The following is a 20,490-nucleotide window of genomic DNA, read 5'->3' on the forward strand; positions in this document are numbered from 1 at the left end:
TGAGAGACATGGGCAGGACTGTGATTCTTTATGCATGTGGGTTGGGTGTTCTATACGCTGTGTGTGTGCGCGAGGGGTGTTATATATGTGGCTAGACAGGGGGGGAGTCTCTGGTGCGAGCTTCTGTGCTGCTGGTTTTTCCGACGTGAGCGTGTGAGCTGTGTAGGTTAAAGAGGGGTCGTGTTGTTGCACCGCGTCCCATTATTAGAGATGTGTGGATTGCTGGGGAGAGACTAGAGCGAGTGCCGAGCAGGGGTGGGCAACTGTCGCTCTATGTCGATGGGTTCGCGGCAGTGTGGGGCGTGTGAGGCGTGCGCGGCATTGTCTGTGTATAGAGTTCGGGGGCCGTATGTGGGTGTCGTGATGTATCTGCGACCGCGCTGAAGCGGAGTCCTGATTGTGTGCTACATTTTCTGATGTTGTCTGGGAAACGGAGAGTGGAGATCTGTCAGGTGCCAAGAGGTGAGGCGGTTCTGGGGAGCGGACCAAATTACTCTAGTTTAGTGCGAGAGGATCGATGATTAGTGCCGTGCGCAGCGAGATGAGCGACACGGAAACATATCATGAGTGAGAGGCGAGGAGTTATACCGCCTCTTCTACTCTAGATATAGCTTTGTGGTCGCTTCGACTCTAGAGTGTGGTAGGTCGCGGCGTCCGCGGCGTATGTGCCTGAGGGTATGTATCTGATGTATCCATCTCATCTCCTGATTGAGGAGAGGGAAATAGTGATAAGCAGCGTGTGTAGCTACGATGGAAGAGCGCGTGTTACGAGACACGTGTGACGGTATGGAGGAATTCTCTCTGGTCGGTGTGAGGGTGCAGCTACGGGGGACGTGGGCAGTCGAGATCGATTTGGTGCAGGTGGCGATAGTGGGAGTACTATTTCCTTGTGTTTGTATAGTGCCAGCAGCTCAAGTCTGCGGTCATGTCTTAATGAATCAGGGCCGTACTACATAGACAGAGGGTCTCTATAGAGTATGGGACGCGCTGCGACAATAGGTCTCCAGTGAGAGGATTGGGGAACGAGGATATCGGCGTGGAGTTGTGCACGCAACGTAGCGAGATCCAGGGTATAGGGTTGGGTAGTGGCTTGTGTGGGAGTGTGTCACCAAGAGTAGTGACGCGTGGGAAGAAGTATAGGAGCAGGATGGATTATTTGCGACCAAGATATATCCAGTAGGAGTTGAGTGTGTAGAGCGATAGGTTAAGGTGCGCGTCCAGCGCGTACTTGTGGGGTTGTGGGGGGGGGTGTCCAGGGAGAAGTCTAGGGGGGGGTTGGTGTGGGGGGGTAGTCGATAGGGTGTTGGGTGTGTGGTGCTAGGAGCACCCAGCTCTACTTCTATTTTCAGCCTGGAGTATCTATGACACTATGGGTACAGTGACATGTTGAGGAGGTAGGTGTGATGAACGTCAAGATGACTGTAGCGCGTATTCTTAGTCTGATGGGTACGTGGGGTGGGATCTTATTGCACCAAGCTGTCTAGTACGCGTGCACATAGGGGGGGTGGATGGTGACTGTGGGTGTTGTGGTTCGACGCAAATATACTGGAGAGTCGGCAGTGTTACAGTAGGGTATCTTTGTATGAGATGCGAGCGTCACTCTGAGAGATCTAGGTATAATAGATCTAGCTGTGGTCTATGGGGATGGCAAGCGAAACTATTATGACCGGTGTATGTAGAGATAGCTTGTGTCTGGCAGAGTCAGTTGCCGCGCGATAGGCGTTCGAGGGTATGATGATGTCTAAGGATTAGGCGAGGGGATGGTGTGAAGCCGCGAGAGGAGAGAGAGCGGCTGTAGTCGTATAGGTGTGAAGGGAGGCGTGGTGGGTGATGTGATGGCATTTGGGCGCGAGAGTCTGAAGTACCGTCTTAGTAGGTGAGTGACTACTGTGTGTGTTATAGGCGGCGCTCTAAAATAGGGTACCATATATTCACTGTGTGTGCACCAAAATTTAACCAGTATAATATACTGTGTAGCACCAATTATGCCAGTATATACACTTGTGTGCTCCAAATATACCAAGTATATATACTGGTGTGTATAGCAGCCCAAGCAATGTTACGCGCGCGAGTATAGAAGAGTCGGATGGGTTTGTAGTATGCGAGCCAAGAGATAGAGAGAGGCGCGTCATTGCAGGATGAGGTTCTCACTGAGCGTGTGAGTGGGAGTATTGTGGACCGACCAATATATTGACTTTGGCGCATGCGTCTTGAGGTCGCTTGGTGATATGGGGGGGGGGGGGGGGGGGGGGGGAGCTCTGGGGGTGAGAGGGGGGTAAGGGGGCGGGGGGGTGTGGTGTAGGTGGGGGGGGAGGGGGGATGGTAGGGGTGCGGGAGGGACTGGCTGAGGGGGTGGCAGTGAGGGCGGGACTTGTCCGGGAGGGGGTGAGTGGGGGGAGGTTAGTGCGTGGGGGGGGGGATGGAGAGGGGTGGTCAGCCGAGGGGGTGGGGGGTGGGGGGGGGGGGGGGGGGGGGGGTGGTGGGGGGGGGGTGGAGGTCACGGGGGGGGGCGAGTGGGGGGGAGGGGGTGATGGGGTGATCATCTTGCGCTCCGCTCATAGGACTGGAGCGACCGAAAGATGTCTCAGGTGGGGGAGTTACTGGGGGGGGGTAGGAGGGGGGGGGGGGGGGGCTAGGGGGGTGGGTCAGCGGGGGGGGGGGTAATATTGATGGCATGGAGGGTGGTGTGAGGCACTTCACTGGGGATGGAGGAGGGGGAGGAGGGGGTGAGAAGGGGGGGGATAAGGGTGGGAGGGGTGGCGACAGCACACTCATTGGGGGGGGGTGGGGGGTGGCGATTAGGGGGGGGGGGATAGCGGGGTGGAGTGATATGTGGGTGCGAGCGTGAGGGGGGGGATCTCCAGGGGGGGGGGGGGGGAGGCGGGGGTTTTTGGTAGGCAGGGGGAATGGTAGGGGGGGGGGTGGGGGGGGGGGGGGGGGGGGGGGGGGGGGTGTGGGGTGCACCGTCACAGTCTGTGCGAGCCAGTGGGGGGGGTGGCGGGGAGGTGGGGGGAGTACTGCAGAGTCGACGCGGGGGGGGGGGGGGGAGTGAGGAGGGTCAAGTATGGATCTGGGGGGGGGGTACAGAGTTGTGCACGGCGGGGAGTAGGAGCAGGAAAGTGGGACGGCGGGGGATGGGGCTGGGGGGTGTCGATACGGCGACGGGGGGGGGGGGGTTGGGGCGGGTGGGGGGGGGGGGGTAGGGGTGGGGGGATGTGGGGGGAGGGCGGGAGGGGAGGGGGGGGGGGAGGGGGTGTGGGCGGGGGGGTTTCGGCAGTGAGGCGGTTATAGGAGGGGGGGGCGCGGCCGGGAGAGATGGAGTTGGAGGGGGGGGGGGGGTGGTCTATACGGATTACATTATTTCACAGGGGGGGGGACCGGGGTATGGATGGGAGAGGGGTTGTTGTGGGGGGAGGAGATGGGGGGAGGGATGGGGTGGGGGCGGGGGGGTAGGGGGGAGAAGGGGGGGAGGGGGGGGGGAGGGATTATGGGGGGGGGTGGATGGAGTCACTGTGGGGGCATGCGTTAGGGGGAGCTTAGATGGGGTATAGGCGCTGGGGTATGGGGCGGGTGAAGAGCGCGAGATTACGTTGTAATCAGGAGGGGTATGGGGGGGTGGGGGGATTCTTCGTGAGGGAGTGGGGTGGGGGGGCAAGGTGGGGTGGAAGGGTCTAGATAGGGGGAGTGTGGGCGGGAGCCCAGGTGGGAGGGGGGTGGGGAGGGGGGGATACTGTAGGGGGAGGGTGGGGGGGTGGGTGGGCGGTGGGGGAGCATAGAGGGGGCGCGTGGGAGTGGGGGGGACGGTGCGGGGGGGGGGAGGGTGACTGGGCGGAGGCGGGCGGGGGGGCAATCGTAGACTGCGTAAGGTCAGGGTGGGGACTGGGGTGGGGCTGGTGGGGGTCGTTGGGGTGGGGGGGGGGGGAGGGGAGGGGGGGGGGGGCAGGGTAAAAGGGGTATTGGGGGGGGAGGGAGGGGGGGGCGGGGGAGGGAGGGGGGAGGGTCAGGCCTATGAATGGGGGTGAGCGGTAACTGGGGGTCTTGGCGGAGCGGGGGGCTTGGCAGGGGGGGGGGGGCGCAGGTAGATTGCATGGAGGGAGGGCTGGGGAGGGACTGATAGTCTCAGGGAGATAAGGAGGGGTCGAGGGGGGGGGGTGTGAACATTGGTTATGGGTCACGAAGGGGGCGGAGCAGCGGAGTTGGGGGGGTCAGGGGAGGGGGGGGGTCGGTGGGGGAGTGGGGTGCGGGGGGGGGGCGCATTACAGGGGGGGGGGGGGGGGAGCGGGGTAGGCGATGTGGGTCCGGCGGGGGTGGGGGGGCTGATGGGAGTTGAGTAGTGAGTGACAGGGGGTGACTGGTCGTGGATTGAGGGGGGGGGAGGGAAAGGAGGGCGGGGGGTCTAGGGGGGGGGGCGGGCTTCGGGGGTGGAGAGGAGGGGGGGAGAATGGAAGTGGGGGGGGGGGGGGGGGAGGGAGATGGGCATCTTGGGGGGGGGGGGGGGGGGGGTGGGGGCGGGGGCGAAGGGGGCTCGTGGGGGGGGCGGCCGGGGGTGATGGGGGAAGGGGGGAGGGGGTGGTAGAAGTGGAGAGGTGATTCGGGGGGTGGGGGATTGGTGGGGGAGGATGGGAGCGTAGGGGGGGGGGAGGGGGTAGAGGATTTCGGTGGGGGAGGGGGTAATGGTGGGACGGGGAGGGGCGAGGGAAAGGGAGTCATCTCAGATGGGTGTAAGGGGGGTGAGGGGGGGGGGGGTGGGGACGGGAGATTTGTAGGGGGGGCTGGGGGGGGGGCAGGGATTGGGGGGGGGCGGGGGGGAGGGCTGAAAGCTGGGGGGGGGGGGGGGGGGGGGGGGGGGGGGGGCGATGCGTTGGCGGGGGAGGGGGGGCGGGATGGGGGGGGGGGGAGGGGGGGGATCGTGGAGTGAGGGGGGGAGTGTGGGGGGGAGTGGGGGGGGCAGGGGGGGGGGGGGAGGGTCTGTGTGTGGGGGGGGCACGAGGGGGTGGGGGGGGGGAAGTCTCATCTAGGGGGGTCTGGTGGAGAGGGCTAGGTGGGGATGTAGGGGGGGGAGGCTCATCATGGGGGGGGGGGGGGAGGGTGTCTTCACTGGTGAGTACGGGGGGGTGTATACAAACGGGGGGGAACAAGTGGAGCCGTGATGAAGGGGGGGTCATGGCGGGGGGGGGTGGGGGGCTTCGAAACGGGAGAGGGTACAGAGCCGGACACAACAGGTAGGGTTGGGTGGGAGGTGGCGGGGGGGTGGGTTGGGTGGAGGAGGTAAGGGGTGGGGTGGGGGGGGGGGCGGTAGAGAGGTGGGGGTTGGAGTCGGGGGGTGCGTGCATTGGGGGGGGGGGGGGGGAAGGTGGGCCGTTGGGGCTTTCTAGGGGGAATGGGGGGCGAGCAAAAGTGTGGGGGGGGGGGGGGGGTGGGGAGAGTTGACGAGCTGGTTATAGACGGGGGGGGGTGGGGAGGGGGGGTAGTGAGAGGGGGGGGGGGGGGGGGGGGGATAGCGGGGGAGGTCGAAGGAGGCGTGAGTCTGGGGTGGAGTCTGGGGCTGGAACGCGAGGTGGGTGGAGGGGGGGGGGGGTGGGGATCGGGGGGGTCGGCGGCGACAGAGGAGGGAGGTGGGGGGTGGGTAGGGAGGGGGGGTGGGGGGGGTTGGGTGGGGAGAGGGGGGGGGGGGAGGAGTGGGTTGGCGGGCGGATGTGGAGATGAGGGGGGGTTAGAAGTGCGCAGGCTCTATGGGGTGGGTAGGGGTGGGGGTAGATTGGGGGGGTCTGCATGTTGGGTGGTAGGGGGTGTTGGGGGGGGGGGTGGGGGGGGTGTGGGGGGGGGGGGGGGGGTTGGATACGGGGGGGGGGGGGGGGGGGGTTGGGCTGAGGTGTAGGGGGGGGGGTACATACTGGAGGGGGGGGGCTAGGGGAGGGGGGGGGGGGGGGGGCGTTAGGAGGGATGGACTCTTCGGGAAGACTGAGTGGGGGGGTGGGGGTGGGCGGACGGCAAGTTGGGGTGGGGGGGGGATCTGGGAGAGGTGGTGCGAGCGCGGAAGGGAGGCGGTTGGGTCGGGGGGGGGGATGGGAGGGGGGGATATCGCGGGGGGGTAGGGGGGAGGCGCGTGGTGGGGACGGGTGGACGGCTGAGGTGTACTCTACTCTCTATCTAGATCTCAGTGGCAGTTCGGGGGGGGTGAACTGGTGGGGGGTGGGGGGGGGGGGTTGGTGTTTGTGGAGGTGAGGGGTCGTATCCAGGGGGAGGGGGGGATGAGGGGCTGAGAGTCAGGGGTGAGTAGGGGGGGGGGATAGGGGGGTGGGGCTGGGGCAGGGTGGGAGGTTATGCGACGATATGGGGGATCAGGGCGGGGGAGTCAGGGGGGTGCTGTTCTAGTCCGGAGCTGAAGACGGGGGGGTGCGGGGGTGGTTTCCTTGGGGAGAGGGTCGGGCGGGGGATTAGAGGTATGGGGAGGGGATTCGGGGAGGGGGGGTGGGCGCGGATCTGGGGGGGGGGTGGGTAGGGGGGGGGTCGGGGGGGGATCGCAGTTAGGAGAGGGGGGGGGGGGGGGGGTCTGGGGGGGGGGATACAGGGGGGTGGGGGGGTGGGGGGGTAGAGTCGGGGAGTCCGGGGAGTCGGGCTGGGGGGGGAGCGGGGGGGCGGGGGCGGGGGATGTGTCCGACTGGGGGTCGGGCTCTCCGGTGGGAGAGGTGGCGCGAGGAGCAGTGAACTGGGAAGGGGTGCGTCCGACTGGAGCCGCGGATGAGGTGCGGGGTGCTGGCGTCGGGGCGGGGGGGGGGGGGGGGTGGGGGGGGGGAGGGAGGGGAGGGGGGGGGGAGGAATGGGGGGGGTGTTGAGTCGATGGGGGGGGGGGGGGCTTGGGGGGTGTGGTGTCGAGGGGGGGGGGGGGGGGGGGGGGGGAGTGGGTGGTTGGGCGGACCTCCTGGGGGGGGGGCTGGTCGCTGGTTGTAGGGGAGGGGGGTTCGCATTAGGGCTGGGGGAGCCTGGGTCACCTTTGGGTGGGCGCGGTCTGAGGTAGTAGTGTGGGGGGGGAGTGTGGGGGGGGGGGCGGCCGGTCAGTGGAGGGTTGGAGATCCTCGTAGGTGCGATGCGGGGGGGGGGGGGGGGATGGGGCGGAGGGGGGGGGTGGGGGGGGGGGGAGGCCAGGGGGTGGGGGGGGGGGGGGGCAGATGGGGGGGGGGGTGGGTTAGCATGGTGCTGGATAGTGGAGGAGCGCAGAGGATGGCTGGGGGGGGGGGGGGGGATGCGGGGGGCGCGGTGGGGGCGGGAGGGGGCGTGGCGGTCAGGCCCGATGGGGTGGGGAGGGGGGGGTGGGGGGTGGGTAGGGGGGGGGTAGGGCTGTGTGAGTACGCGCGGGGGGGGGGGTGGGGGGTCTAGGTGGGGGAGCTGTGGGGGGGGGGGGCGGGAGGGGGGGGAGTGGGGTCCCTGCGTTCAGGAGGGGGGGGGTCGCGCGAGGAGGGGGGGGCTATAACGGGGAGGGGAGGGGGGGGGGGCGGGGGGGGGGGGGCGTCCGGAGTGATTGGGGGATATGAGATGGAGGGCGGGGGGGGGTCCGAGGGGGATGTAGAGGTTGGGCGGGGGGAGGGGTGTGGGGGGGAGGGAGCGGGGAGGGCGGGGGGAGGCGGAGGAGAATACTGGCGGTTGTAGGGGGGGAATTCAGATGCTGGGGGGGGGGGGGGGGGGGGTGGCGGGAGGGAGTTGCGGGGGGGGGGGGGTTGATACGGTGGGGGGGTGGGGGGGGGGGGGGGTAGGGGGGGGGGGGTGATAGGGGGGGGATGGGGTGGGGGGACTGGGAGGAGTTGGGATGGAGGGGGGGGTGGGGCGGGGCGATTCGGAGTGGTGTTGGGTAGGAGGGGGGGTGGACGGCGGGTCTGGGGGCGGTGCTGGAATGGTGTGGGGAGGAGGCGAGGAGGAGGAGGGGATGGGGGGGAGGGGGCGGGGGGGGGGGGGGAATCATGGGGGGGGATGGGCGGGGGGGGGTGAAGGCAAGGTGGGGTTGGGGGGGGGTGTTCTGGGGAGGAGTAAAGTGGGGGGTAGTTGGGGGGGGGGGGGGGCGGGGGGTGGGGGGGGAGTGGGGGCGAGGAGGGGGGGCTGTGGGAAGTGGGGGAGGTCGGGTTTGGAGGCTGAGGGGTGCGGGGGGGGGGGGGGGGTGGGTGGGGATGTGGAACGGGCGTGTGCGAGGGGGGGAGAGGCCGGAGTGCGCGAGAGGAGGGGGGCGGGGGGGTGGATTACGGCGGGACACTAGAGTGCTAGGTATGGGGGGCGGGGGGGGAAGGTCGGGGTCCGTGCGCGTAGCGGGGTGGTATCAGGATGTGGTGGGGAGCCAGGGGGGGGGGGGGGGGTGAGGGGCGCGGGGGGGGGGTGGGTGTGCAGGGAGCGCGTTCTGGAGGGACGTTATAGTCGTGAGAGGATCGAGTGGCTAGGGGTGGGATGAGCGGGAAAGCGTGGGGGTCGAGGATGTGGGTCGGGGGGGGGGGAGGCAGGGGTGAGTGGCGCGGAGCGGTGGAGGACGGGGTATATGTGTGGTGGGGCGTATGAAGGGGGAGGGGGGAGGGGGGGGGTGGCGATGCAGTGTGTGGCTGTGTGGAAAGTCAGTGGGGGTGGGTGGGTTCGTGAACTGGAGCGAGGGGCTGCGAGTGGAGAGTACGCGGTATTGGGGGAGGGGGGGGGGAGGCAGGGCATGAGGGTGGGTGGTGAGTTAGGGGTGGGGGGGGGGGGGTGGGGGGGGGGGGGGAGCGGCCTGGTGCGTGGGGAGGGGAGGTGATAGGGTGGGTGCGCTGGCGGGTGGGGGGTATCTCTTCTCGGAGCCTAATAGAAGGGGGGGTGGCGGGAGGGGGGGGTGGGTGGGGAGGGAGAGGAGCGGGAGGGGTGGGGTGGAGGGGGGCGGGGGGGGGGGGAGGGGGGTGCGTTCTAGCTAAGGGGATGGTGGCGGGGTGTCTGGTGGTGGGGGGTAGGGGGCGGTGGGGGTGGGACGGGGAGGTTGCGATCGGCGCGCGCGCCAGCGCGGTTGGACGGGGGGGGGGCTGCCCGGGGGGGGGGGGGTGGAGGGGGGGGTCGGGGCAGCGTGGGAGGGGGGGTGTACGAGGCGGGTGGGACTAGGGTCCAGTAGGGGGGGGGGCGGGAGTGCTCCTGGTAAGGGGGGGGAGTGTATGGTGTATCTGGGATGCAGAGCGTTTGAGGGGGGATCTTCTCGGCGCGAAAGGGATACGGGGGGTAGTAGGGGAGGGGGAGGGGGGGATGGGAGCTTGGGGGGGGGTATGCGCGAGGGGTGAGTACTCGGGTGGGTGTGGGTTTGGGGGGGGGGGGGGGGGGGGGGGGGGGGGGGGGGGGGGGGGTGGGGGGGTGAGTGCAGGGTGGCGGGGTGGGGGGGGGTGTGGGGGGGGGGGCAGCAAGCGACGAGAGCCGGTCCGCCGGAGCGCTGTCTGGGGGGGGAGGGTGTGGGCGGGCGCGTTCCTCTAGGGGGGGGGGCGTCGGGCGTACATGGGGTCTAGGACTAATCATCTCAGATATCAGGGCGTTCTCACAAGCTTGGGGGGGGGGGGGGGGGAGCTCTGTGGGGGGGGGGGGGGGGGTGGGGGGGGGAGTGAGGGGGGGAGGCGGGGTGGGGGGAGGGGGAGGGGTGGGTTGGGGGGGTGGGGGGTGCTCGGGGAGGGGGGGAGGGTGGCGGGTGTTGAGGGCGGCGGGGTAGCGGGCGGGGGGGGTACGGTGGGGGGTATGGATAGGGGGGGGGTGCGGGGCGGTGGGGGGGAAGGGGAGGATGATCTTTGGGGTGGGAGGGGGGGTGGGGGGGATAGGGGGGGGTGGGGGGTGGGGGGGGTGGGGGGGGGGGGCGATTGCGACAGTGGGGGGGGTATCGTGACTCTCTAGGGGGTAGCTGGAGGGGGGGAGGAGGCGTGGGGGGGGGTGCAGGAGGCGTGATTTGGGGCAGGGGGGGGGGGGGGCATGGTGTGGGGGAGGTCGATCAGGGGGGTTGATTGTGGGGGGGTGGGATGGGGGGCGGAGACGGGGGGAGTGGATGGGGGGGGGGGGGGGGGGGAGGCGTAGGTGTGTGGGGCGATAGTCTCTGGGGGGGGGATGGAGGGGGGGGGGGGAGGTGGGGAGGGGGGGGGGTGGGTGGGGAGGGAGGTGGGAGGTGGGGTGGGAGTGTTCTTCTCTCCTAAGTTCACCTAGGGAGGGGGGGGGGTGGCAGGGCGGGGGGCGGGGAGGTGGGGGGCGGGGGGGGGGGGGGTGAGGGGTGGGGGGGGGTTAGGGGGTTCAGGGGGGGGGGGCGGGGGGGGGGGGGGGGGTGGGGGGGGAGGGGGTGGTGGGGGGGGGGGGGGGGGGCGGGCGGGTGGGGAGTGGTCAAGGTGGGGGGGGGCGGGTGGGGGAGGGGGGGTGTAGGAAGGGGGGGGGGGGAGTGGGGGGGGGAGCGGTGGAGGGGGGGTGACTGGGGGGGGTGGGGTCTTATGGGGGGGTACGGAGGGGGGTGGGGGGGGTAACAGGGCGGTGGATGGGGTCGTGGGGGGGGCTATTGGGGTGGGGGGGGGGGGCGGTGATGGGAAAAGGGGGGGCGGGAGGGGGGGGGGTGGTGCGGTGTTGAAATGGTGGGGGGGGGGGGAGGGGGGGCCGGCGGGGTGGGGGGGGGGGAGTGGGGGGGGGGGTAACCGGGGGTGGCGGGTTGGGACTGGGTGAGGGTGGGGGGTTGGGGGGGGGGGAGAGGGGTGTGGGGGGGGGTGGATGTTAAACGGGGGGGGGGGGGTTCAGGGAGGGGGGACTTTGTGGGGTCAAAGCAGATGATGGCGGGGGGGGGGGGGGGTCTGTCTTCTACGACTACGGAGGAGGGGAGCGGGGGGGGGGACTGAACCACAAACTTAGACGTCTGTTCGCACAGCGCACAAAGTTCCCGGACTTTTTTTAGTGCATGGTTGTTCTAGTGGGTAAAAAAGAGCCCGAGAGCGTCGGGAGGGGGGGCGGGGAACCCGGAGAGCCTGCGGGAGGAAGTGTTGCGGGACAGTGGTTCAGCACGACGCTCTGCAGACGTCCTTCAGTGATTCAGCGTGGAATTGAGAGAACACACCGCTGGTCGGTCGACTCCTTCACCGTCACCGGCGATTAATGTTTGGCCGTGGACGTCGGTGAGGACGAACACGTGCTCCAGGGAGGGCGGGGTCGCGACGGCCGCCAGTGGGGGGTCTCGACGTGTCCGAGCTCGGTAGGGATACGTCGAGTTGACGAGGCTGGGCCTGTCTGTTGGTTTGGAAACAGTGAGACGTGTGGTCTCTGATTGTAGCTGCTGGCTGGACTTCAGGGGGTCGGAGTCCGGGGGGGGGGGCTGCTCAGCTTCGTTCAGGCTCCGGGACCAGCGCGCGCGAGTTTCCTGCTCGCCGCCGGATTGGGCCGACTGGAGGCTGCGGTCCTGTCATCTTAACTTTAGTGTCTTGTTAACGGTCTCCGTTCGCCTTGTTCCTGCCCTTAAACCGCCCGGCTCTGAGCACCGTGCACTGCTGCCAGCACCAGGAACCGCTTGGTCCGCCAGCTGGACGTCAGAGTCTATTTTCACTGCCAACTCTCTCTTAGTGACAAGGACGCCGCCATCCGCTCCGTAATCTCCGAACTTGGACGGGCCGCAGCGCCGGCGTTAGCTGCCACTGAAAGCTGCCGGTCAGGGGCAGCTTGCTGACTGGCTTCTGCAGGTTGGGGTAGCTCGGAGCGGTTTGAGCGCCCTGGTTGGGGTCGGGGTCGTCTGAACGGCGTCGGCGAGGGGCGGGGGGGGGCGATCACTTTTGGGGGGGCTCGAGGCTGCTTTGTGCCTGAAACCATACCGCCGCCCGTCCTGCCTCCTCTGGCTCAGCGCAAGGTTGGGGCGCTGGGCAAACCGCCTGTCTGACCTCCCACCGAAGCGTTGGCTGTGGGCAAGACCCAGCGAGCCGGCCGGGGGCCGAGGATGTTTGAGAGGCGGTACAGCTTGTAGCCGGTCCTCCTCTGCTGGCCTGCCTCGTATTCTGAGATGGGAGGGGCGCTTCAGCTCTTTTGGGGGACAGAGAGTTCTTGGTTTGGGGCTGGGGGACGGGGACGGGGTTTTGCTGTAGGTGTGCGGGCGAGGACGGTGTACATGGAGCGGCTGGGGGTCCAGATGCAGGCTGAGGGATCCCGGGTTTGGAGGCAGGCGCTCTGGGTGGAGATGGAGCTGGGGGGGAGGAGGTCTGGGAGGTGGAGGACGTCGTCCTCTGGGAGGGCCTGTCTCAGCCCCGTGTAGGGTGAGAGCTGGCCCCGGCTGCAGTGGCGGCTTCTTCAGCTGCCGGGGTGGGTGAAGGGGCTCCTCCCTATGGACGGTTCTGACAGCACCTTTGGTGAGTAGGGGCGATAGGATGGGGGAGGAATGGAGGAGGAGGGGAGGAGGTGAAGGCGAGGTCGGATATTTGCTTGTCTGTAGCGCCCTCAGGTCAGGGCTTGCAGCGGCTTCCTCCCGCGCGTCTCTTGGGGGGGGGCGAAAGGGGGGGGGGGGGGTCGGGTTGGCAAGCACGATCTGATGGCCGGAATCTCTTTGTTGGGGGACAGGGAGGGACGCGAGGGCTCGGCTTTCGCGCTTCTTCGTGTGCCTCTTCGTCTCGGAGGACAGAGGAGGATGGCGGGACGAGATGTGAGGCCGGAGTAAGAGGGAGGACGAGGAGCGGCTGTCTTTAGTGGACAGCGGGCTCAGGCTTGCTGGAAAACAATGAAGAATAAAATGAGACTGAGGAATAGATTTCGTTCTGAAGCGCTGAAACACTGAACGGAGAGAAAACGTTATCTTGGGCCAGAATCTTCAGCGGTCGTCTCCTCGGCTGTCCTCTTCCACTTTTCTTCTGAACAGAAGCTCCCGCTCTTGTTCTCTGACAAATATTGTTACACATAGGTTTCACGTTTAAACCTACACGCAGCTTTTGTTCCATATGTACAAAATAAAACAGGCAGGCAGGCCTGGAAACTGCAGAATAATGAACGGCAAAAATCAAAACACGGTGTCGAAGAATCTGGCTCGTAATTTTAAACCCTTTGAAAACTTTGAAAACCTACCTACCATATGTGGAAAGTTAATCAAAAGCAACAATATAAAATATTATATAAAAATATTTATATATATATATTATACTATAAATATATATATATATAAATAGTATAATATATAATGATATATAGATATATATAAATTATATAATATACTTTTTTTTAATGTTGAGTCAGATAGAAATCAAATGGATTTTTTAAGGTTTCAGGGGTTTTCAATGTTTGTAAAAGGTGCTTCTATTCTGAAAATTGTCATTGGCAGCCAAAAACACACAGTTTATAACAAAATACCAAATTACCACACACAACACCACACACACCACATACTCACACACACACAACACACATTTATACACACACAGGCGCTCTTGTGGAAAGCTGCCAGGCCGCCTCGGGTCCAAAATATGTTCTTCTGGCTCCCAACTGTTGTGCCGTGAAAACCATCAGTCCAAATGCATTTCATTAATTCTCGTTTCTATGAATCTTACATTAAGCTACATTATGTAACATATTTGATTTATTGCACGTATATCTGTTTTCTTAATACTGTGAACTTTTAGCACACTTATGCACAAAACTATGCCGTCACCTCATTGTCCATTAGGAGAGTCCTTTTTGAATTTCTTCCATTTTTCCTCTATTTTCAAATATATCCTAAAATCCTAAATAGATATAATTTCTTGCAGAATATGTAAACTGTGGCAGCGTAACAGTGACCAGCACACATGCTGGATGTTTAATGCGTGTCATACTGGTCTAGTACCATAATAGAACTGCTGAGTTATGTGCATTAGCATAAAATAAGACACTTGTATTTTATATCTTCCAGGTAGGATGCAGGTGATGGCCGGTGCAGCTGCAGCTCGTTGCTGCTATATTTGGACCATATAATAGTATATACTACTGGTAATAATGTGGTTATATATACATGGTATATGTTTGGTGCAATGTAACAGTATTATATAGGGCTGCTATCATTTGGTGCCTATAAAGTATATATTACGGGTATATGAGGTATATATACGTGGTATATTGATTGGTGCATCGTATACAGTATATAATTTTGGTATATTTGGTGCGCAAACACAGTATCTATACTGGATATAGTGGGGCATGTAAAGTATTATTATACTGGTTTATTGTTTGGGGTGCACACACAGTATTTACAATGGTATATTTTGAGTGCACACTCAGTTAATATATAACAGGTTTACTTTGGTTGCATAACACAAGTATATATACTGGTATATTGGGTGCATGTACTGAATTTATACCTGGTAAAATTTGAGTGCCATGGTACAGCATAGTATATTATGGTTTATTTGGTTGCACTACTCAGTACGCTATACTGGTAAATTTGGTGCTCACTCAGTGTAAATACTAGTGTATATTTGGCTGCACATGTTACAGTACTGTATACTGGTATAGATTTATGGTGTCACGCACACAGTACATTTATCTGGTTTATTTTTTTTGCATACACATGTATGATTATACTGGGTATAATTTTGGTGCAAACTAACAGCAAGTGACATATACTGGTAAATGTATTGGTGCATGATACAGCAGTACTATATACTGGTAAATTTGGTGCACCACACAGATGTATATACTGGTATATTTTGGAGCACACACAGTACATATTCTAGTATATTTGGTGCAGCATGTACAGTGTATATACTGGTATATTTGGTTGCAACCATCACAGTACATTTATACTGGTGATATTTGGTTAGCACCACACCAGTAAATTTAACTGGTATATAAATGGTGCACAACACAGTACATATACTGGTTTTATTTGGGTGCATGTACCAGCAGTAATATAATGGTAATTTGGTGCAAACAACAGTACATATATACTGGGTATATTTGTGCACACACAGTACATTTATACTGGTATATTTGTGTTGCATACACAGTACATATTTGGGTATATTTGGTGGGCTCAAACACAGTGAATATACAGGTAAATGCGTTTTAGTTCATCACACAGTGCATATACTGGTGTAGGAAAACAGCGGGAATACACGAGCAGTATATATAGGGCTGCTGCAGCTATTGTGGGTCCTCCGTTGATTGGGGTTTGGGGGGTCAGTGTGTGTAAAACGTGTAAATGAGATTGATGGGGTTCCATCCGGTGGGGTGAGCCCCCGGCAGCGGAGCGTGACACCGCGGCGTGAGCCCGCATTGTTTGGGGCCTGATTTGATGGGGGGGGGTTATGTGTCGTTAGCATGGAGCGCGGCTAACAGTTAGCTCACTTACTTGGACCGAACCACCCTGGGAGGTCTCTTGGGACCTGATACTCAAACTTTGGGGTGAAAAAAAAAGAGCACAAAGCGGTGGGGGGGGAGCGCGTCGGACACCGCACCCGGCCACGCCACAGCCCCGCGGCCGCCGCCCGCTGTACCTGGGTATGCCGTGGTGGGCTGAGGATGCATCCGCTTGGGGGGTCCTGCCGATCGTGTGACCCCTACATGGTTCTACGCAGCCCCGAGGAACCAGCGCGACGAGCGTGCTCTGACCCCACACGGCCCCACCGTACGCGAACCAGCAGCATGGGTATGGTGTTATTCATTGTATTTTAAACATGTTATGGGGGGGGGGTGGTCATGGGGGGGTGTTGGTACTGGTACATTATTGGGGGGGTAAAACATGTTATACATGGGGTGGGAGTCATAAACGTGTTGGTGGGGGGGGGGGGTTGGGGGGGTGGGGGGGGTCATGACTTACATGATTAATGGGGGGGGGTCATGGGGGGGGTGGGGGGGGGGTGGGGGGGGGGAACTGCCTGTTATACAATGGTGGGGTTGGTTATAATCATGTATGGGGGGTACATTATTATTAAAATTGTTATAATCCATTACTTAGGGGGGGGGGGGGGTTTGTATACATAATTACAAACATGTTGCCATACATTGTTTCTAAAACATGTGTGTGGTAATTCATTAAGTCTCGCGGTAAATCTGAAAAAAGCAAAAGCCGGAATAATGGGGGGTAAATAAAATGGGTGCGCTGTTTATCTCTAGGCGACTTTCTGGGCACTCAAGGTGGGGGGTACATCATCAACATAAAGCAGACACAATGGGGTAAGAGACAAAATTAATAATATAGAAATACAATATGGGGGTTGGGACGGCAGGTCAGTGTTTGGGACTGTAGTGGGGGAGCTGGAGCAGAGCGGCATGGAATGCTCCTGCTGGGGTGGTACAAGACGGGCTAGCGGTGGGGACGATGAGATGGATGGTGGTGGAAGATTGAGGGGTGGGGGGGGTAAGTTTAGCATGTGGAGGAGGTCCAGAGAGAATATGGGGGGGGTTGGTTAGTGGACAGCTTTGAAGGTATTATTAAGGAGGAGTATTTTGTAGTTGATGCGGGTATGTGACTGGGGAGCCATGTAGCTGTTGGGTGGGGGAATAGGTAGTGGGGGGGGTGGGTGATGATGCGTTGTGGGTGATACGGGCAGATGACGTGGGTTTGGAGCCAGTTGTAGTTTATGGGGAGGTGTTTGGTGGGTGGGGGAAGGCCAAAGAGAAGTGAGTTGCGTAATAATCTGGGGGTGTGGAGGTGACCCGACTAGTGAACAAGACAGCAAGCTGAGTGAGGAGTTAAGAGAAGGACGAAGCCGGTGTGTTGTTGGGGGGGAAGGATGGAATTAGGCAGACCGAGTGATATTATTGAATGGGAGGGCGAAGAGAGGGTGCTGTCGAGGTTTTGACCCAGACTCATCTAACCTGTGGAGAAGGGAGAGATGGAGCGTGGTATGGGACGGGGTTATAGAGAAAATATGGAGGGGTATATATTTGGTGCACACACAGTACATATATATACTGGTATATTTGGTGCACACACAGTACATATACTGGTATATTTGGTGTATATTTGGTGCACACACAGTACATATACTGGTATATTTGGTGCACACACAGTACATATACTGGTATATTTGGTGCACACACAGTATATACTGGTATATATTTGGTGCACACAGTACAGCATATATACTGGTATATTTGGTGCACACACAGTACATATACTGGTATATGGTTTGGTGCACACACAGTACATATACTGGTATATTTGGTGCACACAGTACATATACTGGTATATTTGGTGCACACACTGTACTGTATATACACACTGTATATATACTGGTTTTAGCATCAGCTGCTTGGTGTGGAAAAACAGCGGAATAACGAGCAGAAATGGCTGCTGCAGCTCCGAGTGTCCTCCGTGTTTTTATCCGTCAGTGTTGTAACGTTAAATGAGATTGAATATTTCCCTCCGGTGCGGTGAAGCCCCCCGGCAGCGGAGCGGACACCGCGGCGGAGCCCCGCATTGTTTGGGGCCATTTTTCACTGTTATGTGTCGTTAGCATGAGCGCGGCTAACAGTTAGCTCACTTACTTGGACGACCACCCTCTCCACTTGACCAGATACTCAAACTTTCCCTGAAAAAAAAAGAGCACAAAGCCGGTCAGAGCGCGTCCGGACACCGCACCCGGCCCCGCACAGCCCGCGGCCGCCGCCCCGCTTACCTTCCTGGGCCGTTTGCTGAGGATGCATTCCGCATCAAATACCTGGCCGACGGTGACCCCCTCCATTACTACAGCAGCCCCGAGGAACCAGCGCGAGAGCGGCTCTGACCCCACACGGCCACCGTACGCGCACCAGCAGCATCTCTCTGTTATACATTTGTTATTATAAACATGTTATACATACATTATCATAAAGGTGTTATACTTACATTATTATATAAACATGTTATACATACATTATCATACATTAATAAACGTGTTATACTTACATTGTTATAAAACATGTCATGCTTACATGTTATACTTACATTGTTATAAACATGTCATGCTTACATGATAATAAACATGTCATACATACATTATCACCATATTTAGAACCTGCCTGTTATACATTCGTTATTATAATCATGTTATACATACATTATTATAAACATGTTATAATACATTATTATAAACATGTTGTACATACATAATTACAAACATGTTGCCCATACATTGTTCTAAACCTGTTGTACATTCATTATGTCTCGCGGTAAATCTGAAAAAAGCAAAAGCCAGAATAATAATAATAATAATAATAATGCGTTTTATTTCTAGGCGCCTTTCTTGACACTCAAGGTCACCTTACATCATCAACATAAAAGCAGACACAATATTAAAGAGACAAAATAAAATATAGAAATACAATATAAAATTAGACGGAGGTCAGGTGGGACTGAGTCCCAGAGCTGGAGCAGAGCGGCTGAATGCTCTGCTCCCCGTGGTAACAAGACGGGCGCGGGGGACGATGAGATGGATGGAGGAGGAAGATCTGAGGGTGCGGGTGGGTGTAGCAGCATGTGGAGGAGGTCAGAGAGATATGGTGGTTGGTTGTGGACAGCTTTGAAGGTAAGGAGGAGTATTTTGTAGTTGATGCGGTATGTGATGGGGAGCCAATGTAGCTGTTGTAGAATAGGTGTGACGTGATGGATGCGTGTAATGATACGGGCAGCTGAGTTTTGGAGCAGTTGTAGTTTATGGAGGGTTTTATGTGGAAGGCCAAAGAGAAGAGAGTTGCAATAATCTAAATGGGAGGTGACCAGACTGTGAACAAGAACAGCAGCTGAGTGAGGAGTAAGAGAAGGACGAAGCCGGTTGATGTTACGAAGATGGAAGTAGGCAGACCGAGTGATATTATTGACATGGGAGGCGAAGGAGAGGGTGCTGTCGAGGATGACACCCAGACTCTTAACCTGAGGAGAGGGAGAGATGGAGAAGTTATCGACGGGTATAGAGAAATTATGGAGTTTGTTTAACATAGATTTTGTGCCTATTAAAAGAAGTTCTGTTTTTATTGCAATTTAATTTAAGGAAGTTAGAGGTGAACCAGGATTTTATTTCAAGGAGGCAATTGGTGAGGGACGAAGGTGGGAGTGTGGAGTTAGGTTTGGCTGAAAGGTAGAGCTGGGTGTCATCCGCGTAGCAGTGAAAGTGAATATGATGTTTGCGGAAAATGTACCCGAGGGGGAGAAGGTAAATAATGAACAGCAGTGCCGCGAATCACTTACATAAGCTGAAAGCATCGATCACAGTGTTGGGTTAGTGTCTTACCCAGTGCACGAACAGTTTTGTTCCAGAAAAGAAAACAAAGCTTTTGTAATTATTGAAAAATAAAGTCAACGCTAAAGTCCAGTTTTGTTTAATGGCTGAATGTAATCTCCACAAAGCTGTTTGTTGTTATGTCAAATGTGAAAATTTTATGTAACTAAAATTCTAAATTAAATGCAACAATTTTGCGATGTAGAAATGTGATTTGATTTGATGTTCATTTAAAATTCACGAGAAAAAGGCAACGCCTGCACACTTACTCATGCCACACAGGTTTATTGAAGACAATATTCAGATTAAAACAGATCAAAATGTTGTCTTAAATAAACTTGCTCATGCATGCTGTTTTTTGGAAGCTTTGCACCTACGTGATGTTCATGTAACTACTAATATTTTCAAAATGGCGATGAAACACATGTCGAGATGACTGTGTTTTCATTGAGTGATGTTGTGCGACTTCTCCTCTGTCACACCAATGTCACCTTATTCCATTAAGCGTTTTTTTTTTTTTTCAATATTCACACAATTTCAATTAGCGCAATTTGAGACTAAATGGAAACCTGCTATTGTTACCAAACACAACTATGTGCATAGAATTGTGAGGAATGGTTTCATACATGAGCTACATCATTGTGTTTCATGTAAAGTCTCGTCTTCAGGATGTAATTTACTTCATGAACAGTCAGGGAGTGCCACAAGGCTCTGTCCTGGGCCCTCCGCTATTTAGACTTGTTTCACTCGGGGTCATCATCCATGTATTTTACCGACTTTTTAAGTGTTCGTTTTTAAGAATTTCAAGCTTCTGTGAGATGACAGTATAATGAAGGAGATAAATGCAACAAAAGGTCCCTGGACAGACTTATAGTGCCGACATTATAGTTGACATCTTAACCTCCACACTGCTGGAACGAGAGGCACATGGCTGTTGACACAGCGGAGTTTTAAATATAATGTAATTTTGAATATAAAATTATTGTATTTTTAAATATAGTTTTCTAGACATTTTTCCTAATTTATTTATTTGATAATTTCCCAACAATCCCCCCATCTTTTTAAACCTAGTTTAGCTAATTTTCTTGTCATTGCATAAAAAGTAATTGGTCGTGGCCTTTTCCCCCCATGTTTTAGGCAGAAATTAAATAATTTTGCTCAGGTTTTAAATGGTCAAATGGTTTGTGAACGGTGTCTCAAAGAAGGACAAGAAAGCTGACATCGATCCAGGTTTCAAAGATTTCATACTAATCTCCTGTTTGTGTTCAGGGTGCAGGGCTGTTCCATTAAAGTACAGCCAAAACCAACATGAAAGTCCAATATGAGCAAATGACTGACATCAGTGGCT

At 58.4% G+C, this 20,490-nt stretch overlaps 1 pseudogene; it reads right to left on the reverse strand.

Annotated features, from left to right (window-relative positions):
* Positions 1 to 271: 271 nt before the first annotated feature.
* LOC121958983 lies at positions 272 to 15,468 on the reverse strand (annotated as a pseudogene).
* Positions 15,469 to 20,490: the final 5,022 nt, after the last annotated feature.

Source organism: Plectropomus leopardus, chromosome 19 (assembly GCF_008729295.1).
Source record: "Plectropomus leopardus isolate mb chromosome 19, YSFRI_Pleo_2.0, whole genome shotgun sequence".
NCBI lineage: Eukaryota > Metazoa > Chordata > Actinopteri > Perciformes > Serranidae > Plectropomus > Plectropomus leopardus.